Genomic DNA, 15,612 nt, shown 5'->3' on the forward strand with positions numbered 1-15,612 from the left:
TTCACTAAAGAAACTTTAGTAAAGCTCAAAGCACACATTGCGCCTCACACAATAATAGTGGGAGACTTCAACACACCACTTTCACCAATGGACAGATCATGGAAACAGAAACTAAACAGGGACACACTGAAACTAACAGAAGTGATGAAACAAATGGATCTGACAGATATCTACAGAACATTTTTCCCTAAAACAAAAGGATATACCTTCTTCTCCGCACCTCATGGTACCTTCTCCAAAATTGACCACATAATAGGTCACAAATCAGGCCTCAACAGATTCAAAAATATTGAAATTGTCCCATGTATCCTATCAGATCACCATGCACTAAGGCTGATCTTCAATAACAAAATAAATAACAGAAAGCCAACATTCACATGGAAACTGAACAACACTCTTCTCAATGATACCTTGGTCAAGGAAGGAATAAAGAAAGAAATTAAAGACTTTTTAGAGTTTAATGAAAATGAAGCCACAACGTACCCAAACCTTTGGGACACAATGAAAGCATTTCTAAGAGGGAAACTCATAGCTATGAGTGCCTTCAAGAAAAAACGGGAGAGAGCACATACTAGCAGCTTGACAACACATCTAAAAGCTCTAGAAAAAAAGGAAGCAAATTCACCCAAGAGGAGTAGACGGCAGGAAATAATCAAACTCAGGGGTGAAATCAACCAAGTGGAAACAAGAAGAACTATTCAAAGAATTAACCAAACGAGGAGTTGGTTCTTTGAGAAAATCAACAAGATAGATAAACCCTTAGCTAGACTCACTAAAGGGCACAGGGACAAAATCCTAATTAACAAAATCAGAAATGAAAAGGGAGACATAACAACAGATCCTGAAGAAATCCAAAACACCATCAGATCCTTCTACAAAAGGCTATACTCAACAAAACTGGAAAACCTGGACGAAATGGACAAATTTCTGGACAGATACCAGGTACCAAAGTTGAATCAGGATCAAGTTGACCTTCTAAACAGTCCCATATCCCCTAAAGAAATAGAAGCAGTTATTAATAGTCTCCCAGCCAAAAAAAGCCCAGGACCAGACGGGTTTAGTGCAGAGTTCTATCAGACCTTCAAAGAAGATCTAACTCCAGTTCTGCACAAACTTTTTCACAAGATAGAAGTAGAAGGTATTCTACCCAACTCATTTTATGAAGCCACTATTACTCTGATACCTAAACCACAGAAAGATCCAACAAAGATAGAGAACTTCAGACCAATTTCTCTTATGAACATCGATGCAAAAATCCTTAATAAAATTCTCGCTAACCGAATCCAAGAACACATTAAAGCAATCATCCATCCTGACCAAGTAGGTTTTATTCCAGGGATGCAGGGATGGTTTAATATACGAAAATCCATCAATGTAATCCATTATATAAACAAACTCAAAGACAAAAACCACATGATCATCTCGTTAGATGCAGAAAAAGCATTTGACAAGATCCAACACCCATTCATGATAAAAGTTCTGGAAAGATCAGGAATTCAAGGCCAATACCTAAACATGATAAAAGCAATCTACAGCAAACCAGTAGCCAACATCAAAGTAAATGGAGAGAAGCTGGAAGCAATCCCACTAAAATCAGGGACTAGACAAGGCTGCCCACTTTCTCCCTACCTTTTCAACATAGTACTTGAAGTATTAGCCAGAGCAATTCGACAACAAAAGGAGATCAAGGGGATACAAATTGGAAAAGAGGAAGTCAAAATATCACTTTTTGCAGATGATATGATAGTATATATAAGTGACCCTAAAAATTCCAACAGAGAACTCCTAAACCTGATAAACAGCTTCGGTGAAGTAGCTGGATATAAAATTAACTCAAACAAGTCAATGGCCTTTCTCTACACAAAGAATAAACAGGCTGAGAAAGAAATTAGGGAAACAACACCCTTCTCAATAGCCACAAATAATATAAAATATCTCGGCGTGACTCTAACGAAGGAAGTGAAAGATCTGTATGATAAAAACTTCAAGTCCCTGAAGAAAGAAATTAAAGAAGATCTCAGAAGATGGAAAGATCTCCCATGCTCATGGATTGGCAGGACCAACATTGTAAAAATGACTATCTTGCCAAAAGCAATCTACAGATTCAATGCAATCCCCATTAAAATTCCAACTCAATTCTTCAACGAATTAGAAGGAGCAATTTGCAAATTCATCTGGAATAACAAAAAACCGAGGATAGCAAAAACTCTTCTCAAGGATAAAAGAACCTCTGGTGGAATCACCATGCCTGACCTAAAGCTTTACTACAGAGCAATTGTGATAAAAACTGCATGGTACTGGTATAGAGACAGACAAGTGGACCAATGGAATAGAATTGAAGACCCAGAAATGAACCCACACACCTATGGTCACTTGATCTTCGACAAGGGAGCCAAAACCATCCAGTGGAAGAAAGACAGCATTTTCAACAATTGGTGCTGGCACAACTGGTTGTTATCATGTAGAAGAATGCGAATCGATCCATACTTATCTCCTTGTACTAAGGTCAAATCTAAGTGGATCAAGGAACTTCACATAAAACCAGAGACACTGAAACTTATAGAGGAGAAAGTGGGGAAAAGCCTTGAAGATATGGGCACAGGGGAAAAATTCCTGAACAGAACAGCAATGGCTTGTGCTGTAAGATCGAGAATTGACAAATGGGACCTAATGAAACTCCAAAGTTTCTGCAAGGCAAAAGACACTGTCTATAAGACAAAAAGACCACCAACAGACTGGGAAAGGATCTTTACCTATCCTAAATCAGATAGGGGACTAATATCCAACATATATAAAGAACTCAAGAAGGTGGACCTCAGAAAATCAAATAACCCCCTTAAAAAATGGGGCTCAGAACTGAACAAAGAATTCTCACCTGAGGAATACCGAATGGCAGAGAAGCACCTGAAAAAATGTTCAACATCCTTAATCATCAGGGAAATGCAAATCAAAACAACCCTGAGATTCCACCTCACACCAGTGAGAATGGCTAAGATCAAAAATTCAGGTGACAGCAGATGCTGGCGAGGATGTGGAGAAAGAGGAACACTCCTCCATTGTTGGTGGGATTGCAGGCTTGTACAACCACTCTGGAAATCAGTCTGGCGGTTCCTCAGAAAATTGGACATAGTACTACCGGAGGATCCCACAATACCTCTCCTGGGCATATATCCAGAAGAAGCCCCAACTGGTAAGAAGGACACATGCTCCACTATGTTCATAGCAGCCTTATTTATAATAGCCAGAAACTGGAAAGAACCCAGATGCCCCTCAACAGAGGAATGGATACAGAAAATGTGGTACATCTACACAATGGAGTACTACTCAGCTATTAAAAAGAATGAATTTATGAAATTCCTAGCCAAATGGATGGACCTGGAGAGCATCATCCTGAGTGAGGTAACACAATCACAAAGGAACTCACACAATATGTACTCACTGATAAGTGGATACTAGCCCAAAACCTAGGATACCCACGATATAAGATACAATTTCCTAAACACATGAAACTCAAGAAAAATGAAGACTGAAGTGTGGACACTATGCCCCTCCTTAGAAGTGGGAACAAAACACCCATGGAAGGAGTTACAGAAACAAAGTTTGGAGCTGAGATGAAAGGATGGACCATGTAGAGACTGCCATATCCAGGGATCCACCCCATAATCAGCATCCAAACGCTGACACCATTGCATATACTAGCAAGATTTTATCGAAAGGACCCAGATGTAGCTGTCTCTTGTGAGACTATGCCGGGGCCTAGCAAACACAGAAGTGGATGCTCACAGTCAGCTAATGGATGGATCACAGGGCTCCCAATGGAGGAGCTAGAGAAAGTACCCAAGGAGCTAAAGGGATCTTCAACCCTATAGGTGGAACAACATTATGAACTAACCAGTACCCCTGAGCTCTTGACTCTAGCTGCATATGTATCAAAAGATGGCCTAGTCGGCCATCACTGGAAAGAGAGGCCCATTGGACACGCAGACTTTGTGTGCCCCGGTACAGGGGAACGCCAGGGCCAAAGGGGGGGAGTGGGTGGGTAGGGGAGTGGGGGTGGGTGGGTAAGGGGGACTTTTGGTATAGCATTGGAAATGTAAATGAGCTAAATACCTAATTAAAAAAAAAAAAAAAAAAAAAAAAGAAGGGGCAAAGTGACCACACTTTGGTCTTTGTTTTTCTTGAGTTTCATGTGTTGTGCAACTTGTATCTTGGGTATTCTAAGTTTCTGAGCTAATCTCCACTTATCAGTGAGTATATATCATGTGAGTTCTCTTGTGATTGGGTTGCCTCACTCAGGATGATACCCTTCAGGTCCATCCATTTGCCTAGGAATTTCATAAATTCATTCTTTTTAATAGATGGATTAGTACTCCATTGTGTAAATGTACCACATTTTCTTCATCAAAATCTTGCTGGCATATGCAATAGTGTCTGCATTTGGTGGCGATTATGGGATGGATCTCCGGGTGGGTTAGTCTCTGGATGGTATATCCTTTCATCTTAGCTCCAAACCTTGTTTCTGTAACTCCTTTCAAGGGTATTTTGTTCTGTATTCTAAGGAGGAACAAAGTATCCACCCATTGGTCCTCCCTCTTCTTGATTTTCTTGTGTTTTGCAAATTGCATCTTGGGTGTTCTATGTTTTTGGGCTAATATCCACTTATCAGTGAGTACATGTCTCGTGAGTTCTTTTGTGATTGGGTTACCTCACTCAGGATAATACCCTCCAGGTCCATCCATTTACCTAGGAATATCATAAATTTATTCTTTTTAATAGCTGTGTAGTACTCCATTGTGTAAATATACCACAGTTTCTGTATCCATTCCTCTGTTGAGGGACATCTGGGTTCTATCCAGCTTCTGGCTATTACAAATAAGGCTGCTATGAACATAGTGGAACATTTGTTCCTATTACCACTTGGAACTTCTTCTGGGTATATATGCCCAGGAGAGTTATTGGATCTTTTGGTAGTATCATTAGCCTTTATTTAAAAAAAGTCTATACTCCACAAAAGTGGAAATCTAAATGAAATAGATGACTTTTGTGACACACTACACTCACTAAAGTTAAATCAAGATCAGGTAAATAATCTAAACAGTCTTATAACCCCTAAGGAAAAGAAATGCATTTTTCAAAGTCTCATTTACAAAACAAGCCCAGTGCTGGATGATTTTAGTGCAGAATTCAACCAAACTTTCAAAGCAGAGCTAATGCCAATACCCCCAAACTCTTCCACAAATATAAATAGAAGGAACAGTATCTAATTGCCAGGAACCATCAAGGAGATGCTGAAAGTGCCGGTGATCTTCATGAGATGGTTCCATCATGGACTGTAAAATTATTGATGGATTAAGGTCTTTAGGAAAGGCCAAGGTGATTACATCTGAGGAAAGATTCCTGCTATCAATATGTTTCTCCTAATATATATCAATGATTAGGCATTAGCCCAACTTTTTGAGCAGATTTCTGCAGAACAACAAAGATGTACTGTCTTGTAGTCATGCTATATACATAAATAGATGATTCTTTAATTGTCGATGATGATCCTATAAGAATTCCTAAAATTGTATTAGCAATGACTAAGCTCTTTTTTTTTTTTTTTTTTTTTTTTTACTGCCCACACACATGTTTATATACATTGTAAGCTCTCTATGGTACAATGGAATTCTTCATCAGGCTGATCATTTTTCAATAGAAAATATCACAAAAGAATGGAAGAACACTGACGGCCTTTCAGAAACCTGGCATTCAGAAATGCAAGTGCGATACTCGTAGCATCTTTAACAAAAATGCTTTGCCCACAGACTATAGGCAAGTTGAGCAACACAAGTTTAAAGAGCCCCATGGCTTCCAGGGCTTATGCCCTTGATGCTTGGATTTTGTACTGTTAAACATTAAAATGAGCCTTGATTTTGCAGGGCAGACCGGTAACTTATATATATATATATATATATATATATATATATATATATATATATATATATATATATATATACACACATTAGGTATTTTCCTCATTTACATTTCTAATACTATCTCAAAAGTCCCCCATACCCTCCCCCCCACTCTCCTACCCACCCACTCCCACTTTTTGGCCCTGGAGTTCCCCTGTACTGGGGCATATAAAGTTTGCATGTCCAATGGGCTTCTCTTTCCAGTGATGGCCGACTAGGCCATCTTTTGATACATATGCAGCTAGAGTCAAGAGCTCCAGGGTACTGGTTAGTTCATAATGTTGTTCCACTTATACGGTTGCAGTTCCCTTTAGCTCCTTGGGTACTTTCTCTAGCTCCTCCAATGGGGGCCCTGTGATCCATCCAATAGCTGACTGTGAGCATCCACTTCTGTGTTTGCTAGGCCCCGGCATTGTCTCACAAAAGACAGCTATATCTGGGTCCTTTCAGCAAAATCTTGCTACTTTATGCAATGGTGTCACTGTTTGGAGGCTGATTTTGGGATGGATCCCTGGATATGGCAGTCTCTAGATGGTCTATCCTTTGGCCTCAGCTCCAAAGTTTGTCTCTGTAACTCCATCCAAGGGTATTTTGTTCTCAATTCTAACAAGGGGTAAAGTGTCCACACTTTGGTCTTAGTTCTTCTTGAGTTTCATGTGTTTTGCAAATTGTAACTTATATCTTGGGTATTCTAAGTTTCTGGGCTAATATCCACTTATCAGTGAGTACATATCATTTGAGTTCTTTTGTGATTGGGTTATCTCACTCAGGATAATGCCCTCCAGGTCCAACCATTTGCCTAGGAATTTCAAAAATTCATTCTTTTTAATAGCTGAGTAGTACTCCATTGTTTAAAAGTACCACATTTTTTTTGTATCCATTCCTCTGTTGAGGGGCATCTGGGTTCTTTCCAGCTTCTGGCTATTATAAATATGGCTCTTATGAACATAGTGGAACATGTTTATTTCTTACTAGTTGGAATATATTCTGGATATATGCCCAGGAGAGGTATTGCGGGATCCTCCAGTAGTACCATGTCCAATTTTCTGAGGAACCAATAGACTGATTTCCAGAGCGGTTGTACAAGCTTGCAATCCCACCAGCAATGGAGGAGTGTTCCTCTTTCTCCACATCCTCGCCAGCATCTCCTGTCACCTGAATTTTTGATTTTAGCCATTCTGACTGGTGTGAGGTGGAATCTCAGGGTTGTTTTGATTTGCATTTCCCTGATGATTAAGGATGCTGAACATTTTTTCAGGTGTTTCTCAGGCATTCGGTATTCCTCAGGTGAGAATTCTTTGTTTAGCTCTGAGTCCCATTTTTAATTTGATTATTATTTATTATTTGATTTTCTGGAGTCCACCTTCTTGAATTCATTATATATATTGGATATTAGTCCCCTATCTGATTTAGGATATGTAAAGATCCTTTCCCAATCTGTTGGTGGACTTTTTGTCTTATTGACAGTGTATTTTGCCTTACAGAAGCTTTGCAGTTTCATGAGGTCCCATTTGTCAATTCTCGATCTTACAGCACAAGCCATTGCTGCTCTATTCAGGAATTTTTCCCCTGTGCCTATATCTTCGAGGATTTTCCCCACTTTCTCCCCTATAAGTTTCAGTGTTTCTGATTTTATGTGGAGCTCCTTGATCCACTTAGATTTTACTTTAGTACAAGGAGATAGGAATGGACCAATTCGAATTCTTCTACATGATAACCACCAGTTGTGCCAGCACCATTTGTTGAAAATGCTGTCTTTCTTCCACTGGATGGTTTTAGCTCCCTTGACGAAGATCAACTGACCATAGGTGTGTGGGTTCATTTCTGGGTCTTCAATTCTGTTCCATTGGTCTACTTGTCTATCACTATACCAGTACCATGTAGTTTTTATCACAATTGCTCTGTAGTAAAGCTTTAGGTCAGACATCGTGATTCCACCAGAGGTTTTTTTTTTTTATCCTTTAGAAGAGTTTTTACTATGCTTTGGTTTTTTGTTATTTCAGGTGAATTTTCAGAATGCTCTTTCTAATTCGTTGAAGAATTGAGATGGAATTTTGATGGGGATTGCATTAAATCCGGGTCTTGCTTTTCTGGTGTGTTGGGGTGCCCAGGACTAGGTGGGGTGGAGTGCTGTGTTCTGATGATGGTGTGTGGTCATGATTTCTGTTAGTAGGATTCTTACATTTGCCTTTCGCCATCTGGTAATCTCTGAAGCTAGTTGTTATAGTTGTCTCTGGTTAGAGCTTGTTCCTCAGGTGATTATGTTAGCCTCTATCAGCATACCTGGGAGACTAGATCTCTCCTTAGCTTCAGTGGTCAGAGTATTCTCTGCAGGCAAGCTCTCTTCTTGCATGGAAGGTGCCCAGATATCTGATGTTCAAACCTGCCTCTTGGCAGAGGTTGTGTTCAACTCACCAGAGGTCTTAACATCCCGTGGAGGGTCCTGTGAGGACATTGGCGGTGTCCGAGAACTCCGCGCACAAGGAATCCCAGTGCTGGAGTGTACCAGAAGGGACTTGTGCCCCTGATCAGGTCGGGTTATCTGTTTCCCTAGTTAATGGTCTCAGGTCCCGAGCGATTGGATTGGAACAGGCGCTGTGTTCCACTCACCAGACGTCTTAGGATCCCGTGGGTGATCCTGTGTGGGTCCTTGCGGGTGTCCGGAGACTCTGCGGGCAAGACAACCCTGTGCTGCAGTGGACTGCAAGGGACTTGTGCCCCTGTTCAGGCTGGGTTAACTGCTTCCCTAGTTAATGCAGTCTCAGGTCCCTCGCGATTGGATTGGAGCAGATGCTGTGTTCCACTCACCAGAGGTCTTAGAATCCTGTGGGGGACTGTGTGGGTCCTTGCGGGTGTCTGGAGACTCTGCAGGCAAGGCACCCCAGTGCTGGAGTGGACCAGAAGGCTATTCTTACTCTTTTTAAAATTGATATTAACATAGTTCCCACATTTTTCTGGATTTTTGAGTTAGAAACTTTTGAGATGTGGCAGTTTCTTTGATCAATGTATCAGTTTCTTCTATTGTAACTTCTAAACCTGAGATTCTGTCTTCCATCTCTTGTATTCTATTGGTAATACTAGTGTCAGTAGTTCCTGTTCTTTTTCCTGGGTTTTCATCTCCAGGATTGTCTCAGTTTGTATTTTTTTTTTATTGCTTCTATTTCCACTTTTAGGTCTACAACCTTTATTTTTCCCACATTTTTCAAATGTTTGATTGTTTCCCCCCTGTGTTTCTTTATATGTTTTCATTTCCTCCTTAAAGGCCCTTACATAATTGATTGTATTTTCCTTTGTTTCTCTCAGAGATTTATTTGTTTCTTCTTTAAAGACTTCTATCATCTTTCTACAAGTGAATTAAAAGTCATTTTCTTGTGTTTCAGGTGTGTTATAATATCCAGGGCTTGATGTAATTTTGTAGGTGGGTTCTGGTGTTGCCATATGTTCTGGCTTTTGTTGAGTGTGTTCTTAAGATTTCCTTTAGCCTTATGGTAGTCCCAGATGGCATCAGGCCTCTGGGATTTCAGATAGGACTGATTGTCCTGCATGGCCTTGGGCCTACAGGAATGCAGACAGACCTAGTGGACTTTATAGCTGCAGGCCTCTAAGATTGCAAGTAGAAGTTGGAGTGCAGAGGGGACATGGCAGAACTGGGTTTGCCAGAGGATGCAGAGGCAAGGTATCGATACCTAGAGATCTCATCTAGTTGTACTAGGTGGCAATAAGTCTTCAGGGATGCAGGCAGAGCAGTGATCAGGGGTATGGGGAAAAGATCTGGGATTGCAGCTAGAGGTGTGTACCAGAAGTTGGAGTGCAGAGGGCAAGGTGCCTATCTTTTACACTTAATGATTTCTATGATTGAGTTTGGCTGACTAATAAAAGAATTAACAAATTGCTACTTAAACTGCTTTTGTTTAATGACTGAGGTTTCTCAAATACCATGAACATGTCAATTAGCCATTGAGAAGTCAGGCACTATTCTTTTATTATTATTATTTTTTTTAATTAGGCATTTTCTTCATTAACATTTCTAATGCTACCGCAAACCTCCCCCAAATATCCCCCCTACTCCCCTCTGCCCACTCCCACTTCTTGGTCCTGGCATTCCCCTGTACTGAGGGATATAGAGTGTGCAAGACCAGTGTGCCTCTCTTTCCACTGATGGCAGACTAGGTCATCTTCTGATACATATGCAGCTAGAGACATGAGCTTTGGGTGGTACAGGTTAGTTCATATTGTTGTTCCACCTATAGGGTTGTAGAGCCCTTTAGCTCCTGGGTACTTTTTCTAGCTCCTCCATTGGCGGCCCTGTGATCCATCCAATAGCTGACTGTGAGCATCCACTTCTGTGTTTGCTAGGCCCTGGCATAGTCTCACAAGAGACAGCTATATCAGGGTCCTTTCAGCAAAATCTTGCTAGTGTGTGTAATAGTGTCAGCATTTGGAGGCTGATTATTGGATGGATGCCGAGGTATGGCAGTCTCTAGATGGTCCATCCTTTCGTCTCAGCTCCAAACTTTGTCTCTGTAACTCCTTCCATGGGGGTTTTGTTCCCAATTCTAAGAAGGAGCAAAGCGGCCACACTTTTGTCTTCATTCTTGGGTATTCTAAGTTTCTAGACTAATATCCACTTATCAGTGAGGACATATCATGTGAGTTCTTTTGTGATTGGGTTACTTCACTCAGGATGATGCCCTCCAGATCCATCCATTTGCCTAGGAATTTCATAAAATCATTCTTTTTAATAGCTGAGTAGTACCCCATTGTGTAAAGTTACCACATTTTCTGTATACATTCCTCTGTTGAGGGGCATGTGAGTTCTTTCCAGCTTCTGGCTATTACAAATAAGGCTGCTATGAACATAGTTGAGCATGTGTCCTTCTTACCGGTTGGAACATCTTCTGGATATATGCCCAGGAGAGGTATTGTGGGATCCTCTGGTAGTAATATGTCCAATTTTCTGAGGAACCGCCAGACTGATTTCCAGAGTGGTTGTACAAGCTTGCAATTCCACCAACAATGGAGGAGGGTTCCTCTTTCTCCACATCCTTGCCAGCATCTGTTGTTACCTGAATTTTTGATCTTAGCCATTCTGGCTGGTGTGAGGTGGAATCTCAGGGTTATTTTGATTTGTATTTCCCTGATGATTAAGGATGCTGAACATTTTTTCAGGTGCTTCTCAGCCATTTGGTATTCCTCAGGTGAGAATTCTGCTTAGCTCTGAGCCCCATTTTTAATGGGGTTATTTGATTTTCTGTACTCCAACTTCTTGAGTTCTTTATATATATTGGATATTAGTTCCCTATCTGATTTAGGATAGGTAAAGATCCTTTCCCAATCTGTTGGTGGCCTTTTTGTCTTATTGACAGTATCTTTTGCCTTACAGAAGCTTTGCAATTTTCTGAGGTCCCATTTGTTGATTCTTGATCTTACAGCACAAGCCATTGCTGTTCTATTCAGGAATCTTTCTCCTGTGCACATATCTTTGGGGTTTTTCCCCACTTTCTCCTCTATAAGTTTCAGTGTCTCTGGTTTTATGTGGAGTTCCTTGATCCACTTAGATTTGACATTAGTACAAGGAGATAGGAATGGATCAATTCGAATTCTTCTACATGATAACTGCCAGTTGTGCCAGCACCATTTGTTGAAAATGCTGTCTTTTCCACACTGGATGGTTTTAGCTCCCTTGTCAAAGATCAATTGACCATATGTGTGTGGGTTCATTTCTGGGTCTTCAATTCTATTCCATTGATCTACCTGTATGTTGATATATCAGTAGCATGCAGATTTTATCACAATTGCTCTGTAGTACAGCTTTAGGTCAGGCATTGTGATTCCACCAGATGTTCTTTTATCCTTGAGAAGAGTTTTTGCTATCCTAGGCTTTTTGTTATTCCAGATGAATTTGCAGATTGCCCTTTCTAATTCGTTGAAGAATTGAGCTGGAGTTTTGATGGGGATTACACTGAATCTATAGATTGCTTTTGTCATGATAGCCATTTTTACTATATTGTTCCTGCCCATCCATGAGCATGGGATATCTTTCCATCTTCTGAGATCTTCTTTAATTTTAGTGACTGTTACAATCTTGTAATAGGTAAAAGGTTTTTTAATGAAAACTTTTATTCTTTCAAAAGGCTTTCTAGAATTATCCTTTTTCTTTGGTTTCTTGTTGGGATTCTATAATTAAAATCTGTGCACAAGCTGTGTGTGGTGGTACATTCATTTAATCCCAGTACTGTGAAGGCAGAGGTAGAAGGATCTCTAAATTCATGGCCAGCCTTGTCTACAAAGAAAGTTCCAGGATAAATGGCTGTTACACAGAGAAACTCTGTTAAAAAAAAACCAAACCAAACCAAACTAAACCAAACCAAACAAAACAAAACAAAAAAACCACAGGAGTCCAAACAAATATGAAACAAATAAGCTAAACCACCAAAACGATGTACAATTGATTTGGTCGAACCTGAGCACTGGGATGATAGGATTGAAGGACTTAATATTTAATTTGTCTGAATATTTTCCACTTCCTATCAGACCCTTTATTTTTCTCCAGGAGTATGGCAAGTAGTTAAGGTTAAGTTTCTTCATGAATTTGTAAGTTATAGGTAGGGTCTCAAAATTATTGATAAATTAGGATATGGTTTCAGATACACTTCATAGCTTCTTCTTGTGCTGTTGGTAGTATGTAATTGAAAAATAAAATTGTTGCCTGTAAGTGTGTGCTGTAGCCGTGGGACATGATGAGTGTAAGCAGAACCCACTCCTAATTTGGACCATTGGGCTTTGTATTCTAAGGTCTGTTGACTTGGGGTACACTGGAGAATGTGGAATGCAGGTATAGATATATACAATAGGAAAAGATACTTAATCTCGACCCTGTTGCTTGCTGTTTCTGGTTTGAAAGGCCAGGTTTGTAGAGATAGGGGACATCAATATATAACATCAGTTTTTTTTTCCATACCTCTCACCCTTTGACAGTTGAGATCCATGAAGGCCTGGACATACAGCACTTTAGATCTCTTTCCTTGATTCCTACAAGGCAGATCTAATTATACAATGACATTATAATTTAAGCTTCCAGTCTCTGGCTGCACTTGCTATTAATCACACTGTATTGAGTCCAACATAACATTAGGCAGTGTTTCTTTAAGTTAGATGGATCAAGTTTATTCTGATTCTTGAGAATATATTACAGTAGGGTGTCTAAGAAAACTTACAGTATATTCCTCTGTTGGCCATTGGGCTATGAACAGATAGCATGGTTTCCAGTTGAGGCTAGATGTTGAACCCAGGGACATGGTGGTGATAATTCACCTACATGGCACCGTAGGCGTTCCCTCATGATCCTAGAACTCTGGCTCTTGTTGAATTTACAGTCCCCACAGCCCCCACAGGAGAAGCATGGCTAGTAGTCGTGTAGGCAATGTTCCAAGCTTCTGACCTTCAGGCTAAACTCCTCCCCAGTTACCTAGCAAGAGTAAAGATAACAGCATACCATAAGAGGAGCTGTTTGGCCCCTCCTTATTCTCTTGCTGCCTTGCTCTTACCCCCTTACTCTTTCCTCACTCCTCTCCTCTCCTCTCCTCTCCTCTCCTCTCCTCTCCTCTCCCTCTCTCCCTCCCTCTTACTCTCTCTTTCTTATTCTCTAGCTTTTCCTCTTTCTCTCTCTCTCCCCCTCCTTCCTCTTAGCTATGGCCATCTCTCTCTCTTTTCACCTTCTCTTCTTTCTCCCTGCCTTTCTACAATAAAGCTCTAAAACCATAGGCTGTCTCTGTTCATCAAGGCCCACTATGCTCATTCTTGCCTGCATGGGAACCTCTCTCCCCTCAACCCTCTATCCCATAACCCCAGGTCTACTGGGTGTTTTCCTGGGTCCCCTGGTCAGGGGCTACCCCCTTTCCTCCACCCCCCCCCCCATTGAGTGGGGTCAGCGGCTTAGATATCTACCCAGGGCCGAGTGGAAAGCTTCTAGCAGCCCTCCCACATCTGCCTGCCCAGAGCATAGGAGGAACTCTGGCTGGATGTGTGCTATGCTCCCTCCCCCTCTTTCCCCTTCCTCCTTTTAGTTCCCACATTCTGCAAATTGAGCCTGGGAAGAGTGAGAGAGTAGCATTAGAACCCCTTGAGTGAATAAGATCATAGCTTTTATTTTTCTTGAAGTCTTCAAAAAGATTACATTGTTAATAGTTTTCTTTTTCTTCTTCTCATCCTCCACAGTCAACTTGTGCATTTCAGAATGGAGGAACAAAGGAACACAAACACTGGTTTGTGTTTCAATTTCTTAGGAATAACTTTTTCCTCGCTAGGATTTGAAACAACCAAGTATAGGCACTTTTTCCACATCTCAGAATTAAATACTAAGATGTTGGAAGAAATTCCTGGCTCTGAGAAGAATACTTGAATCATTTTCTTCACCTCCATGGTTCAATAACAGAAGAAAATTGTACATGAGCTCCCTTCCCTAAGTAAGAACTTATTTAAAAATGAAAACCACTAGCAAAGAAAAGTTACTTTCTTCAATGGAATCTCTCTGTGCATACAGACTCCACAGATGGGTATATCACTTGCCTAGCAGTAGATGGCCAATAAAATAAAATTCACTAATATTTTGGAGATGTTTTTGTCTAAAATTTCCTTGTTTGGGTATTTTTTTTATTTGATTTGAGTTTTGTTTGTGTAGTGTGGATTTTATGGATTGTGTGTGTATTCCTGCTTACATATATTTTTCTCATTTTCTTTGATTTTTGTTTGTTTGCTCTGTTTCATTCTGGTTCTTTTGTTTTATTTACTGTTTGTTTTCTAAAGAGAAAAAGAAGGCCTGTAGTTGCATGAATGAAGGAGTGAGAAGGATCTTGATGGAGATGAATGAGGGGAATCAGTGATCAGAATATACATCATTAAACTTCTCTTAAAAATAAAGAAAGAAGATTTCTGGAAAAAAGGCATAAAAAAGTTCACTCTTAATAACTGGTAAAGTTAAACAAAAGTGAAGAAAAGGCAGTAAGGTAGGGAAAAGATGTGGTGGAAAAGATGAAGTAGGAGAAAAAGAATGTCAAGGAGAAATAGCAAAAGGATAATGAAGAGAATCAAGAGAAGAAGAAAGCAAAGGAGAAAAAGGTGGAAGAGGAGGAGCAGGAGAACAAAGTGTCAAAGGAGTAAAGAAGAAGACCAGTTTTTAAACCCTTTGTACCTAATCTCAAGTAAATATGTCGGAGATATTGACAGAAAAAAACAAAAACAAAAACAAATGGAGACAGCAATTGAAGCCTAATAAAGCAGTTACTAAAAGAATAAAGGATTAATTGGGAGTTCTTAGAAATGAAAAAGTAGCCTGACTAGTATTTCATGTGCCTACAAGGGACATATCATCTTCAGATGCAGAAACAAGGTAATATTCAGTGTATCTTCTTGTCCTTTCAGGCTGTACAATTGCTTGTGCCTCAATTTTTGAACTTTGAATATGTGGGAACCCTGATTTTAAAGCCATGTTCCCATCAGGAATTATTCCTGTAGAAGAAAATATATCAGCTTCTAGACACTGAAGGGCAGCATTCCAAGTGAGCAGGCATTTATGGAAGGGGCATTTGCCACATATTATCCCTTCCTTTTCAGCATTGAATCCTCAGGATAATACCACATGTCTGGAAAAATCATCTTT

Source organism: Mus musculus, chromosome X, assembly GCF_000001635.26.
Source record: "Mus musculus strain C57BL/6J chromosome X, GRCm38.p6 C57BL/6J".
Lineage (NCBI taxonomy): Eukaryota > Metazoa > Chordata > Mammalia > Rodentia > Muridae > Mus > Mus musculus.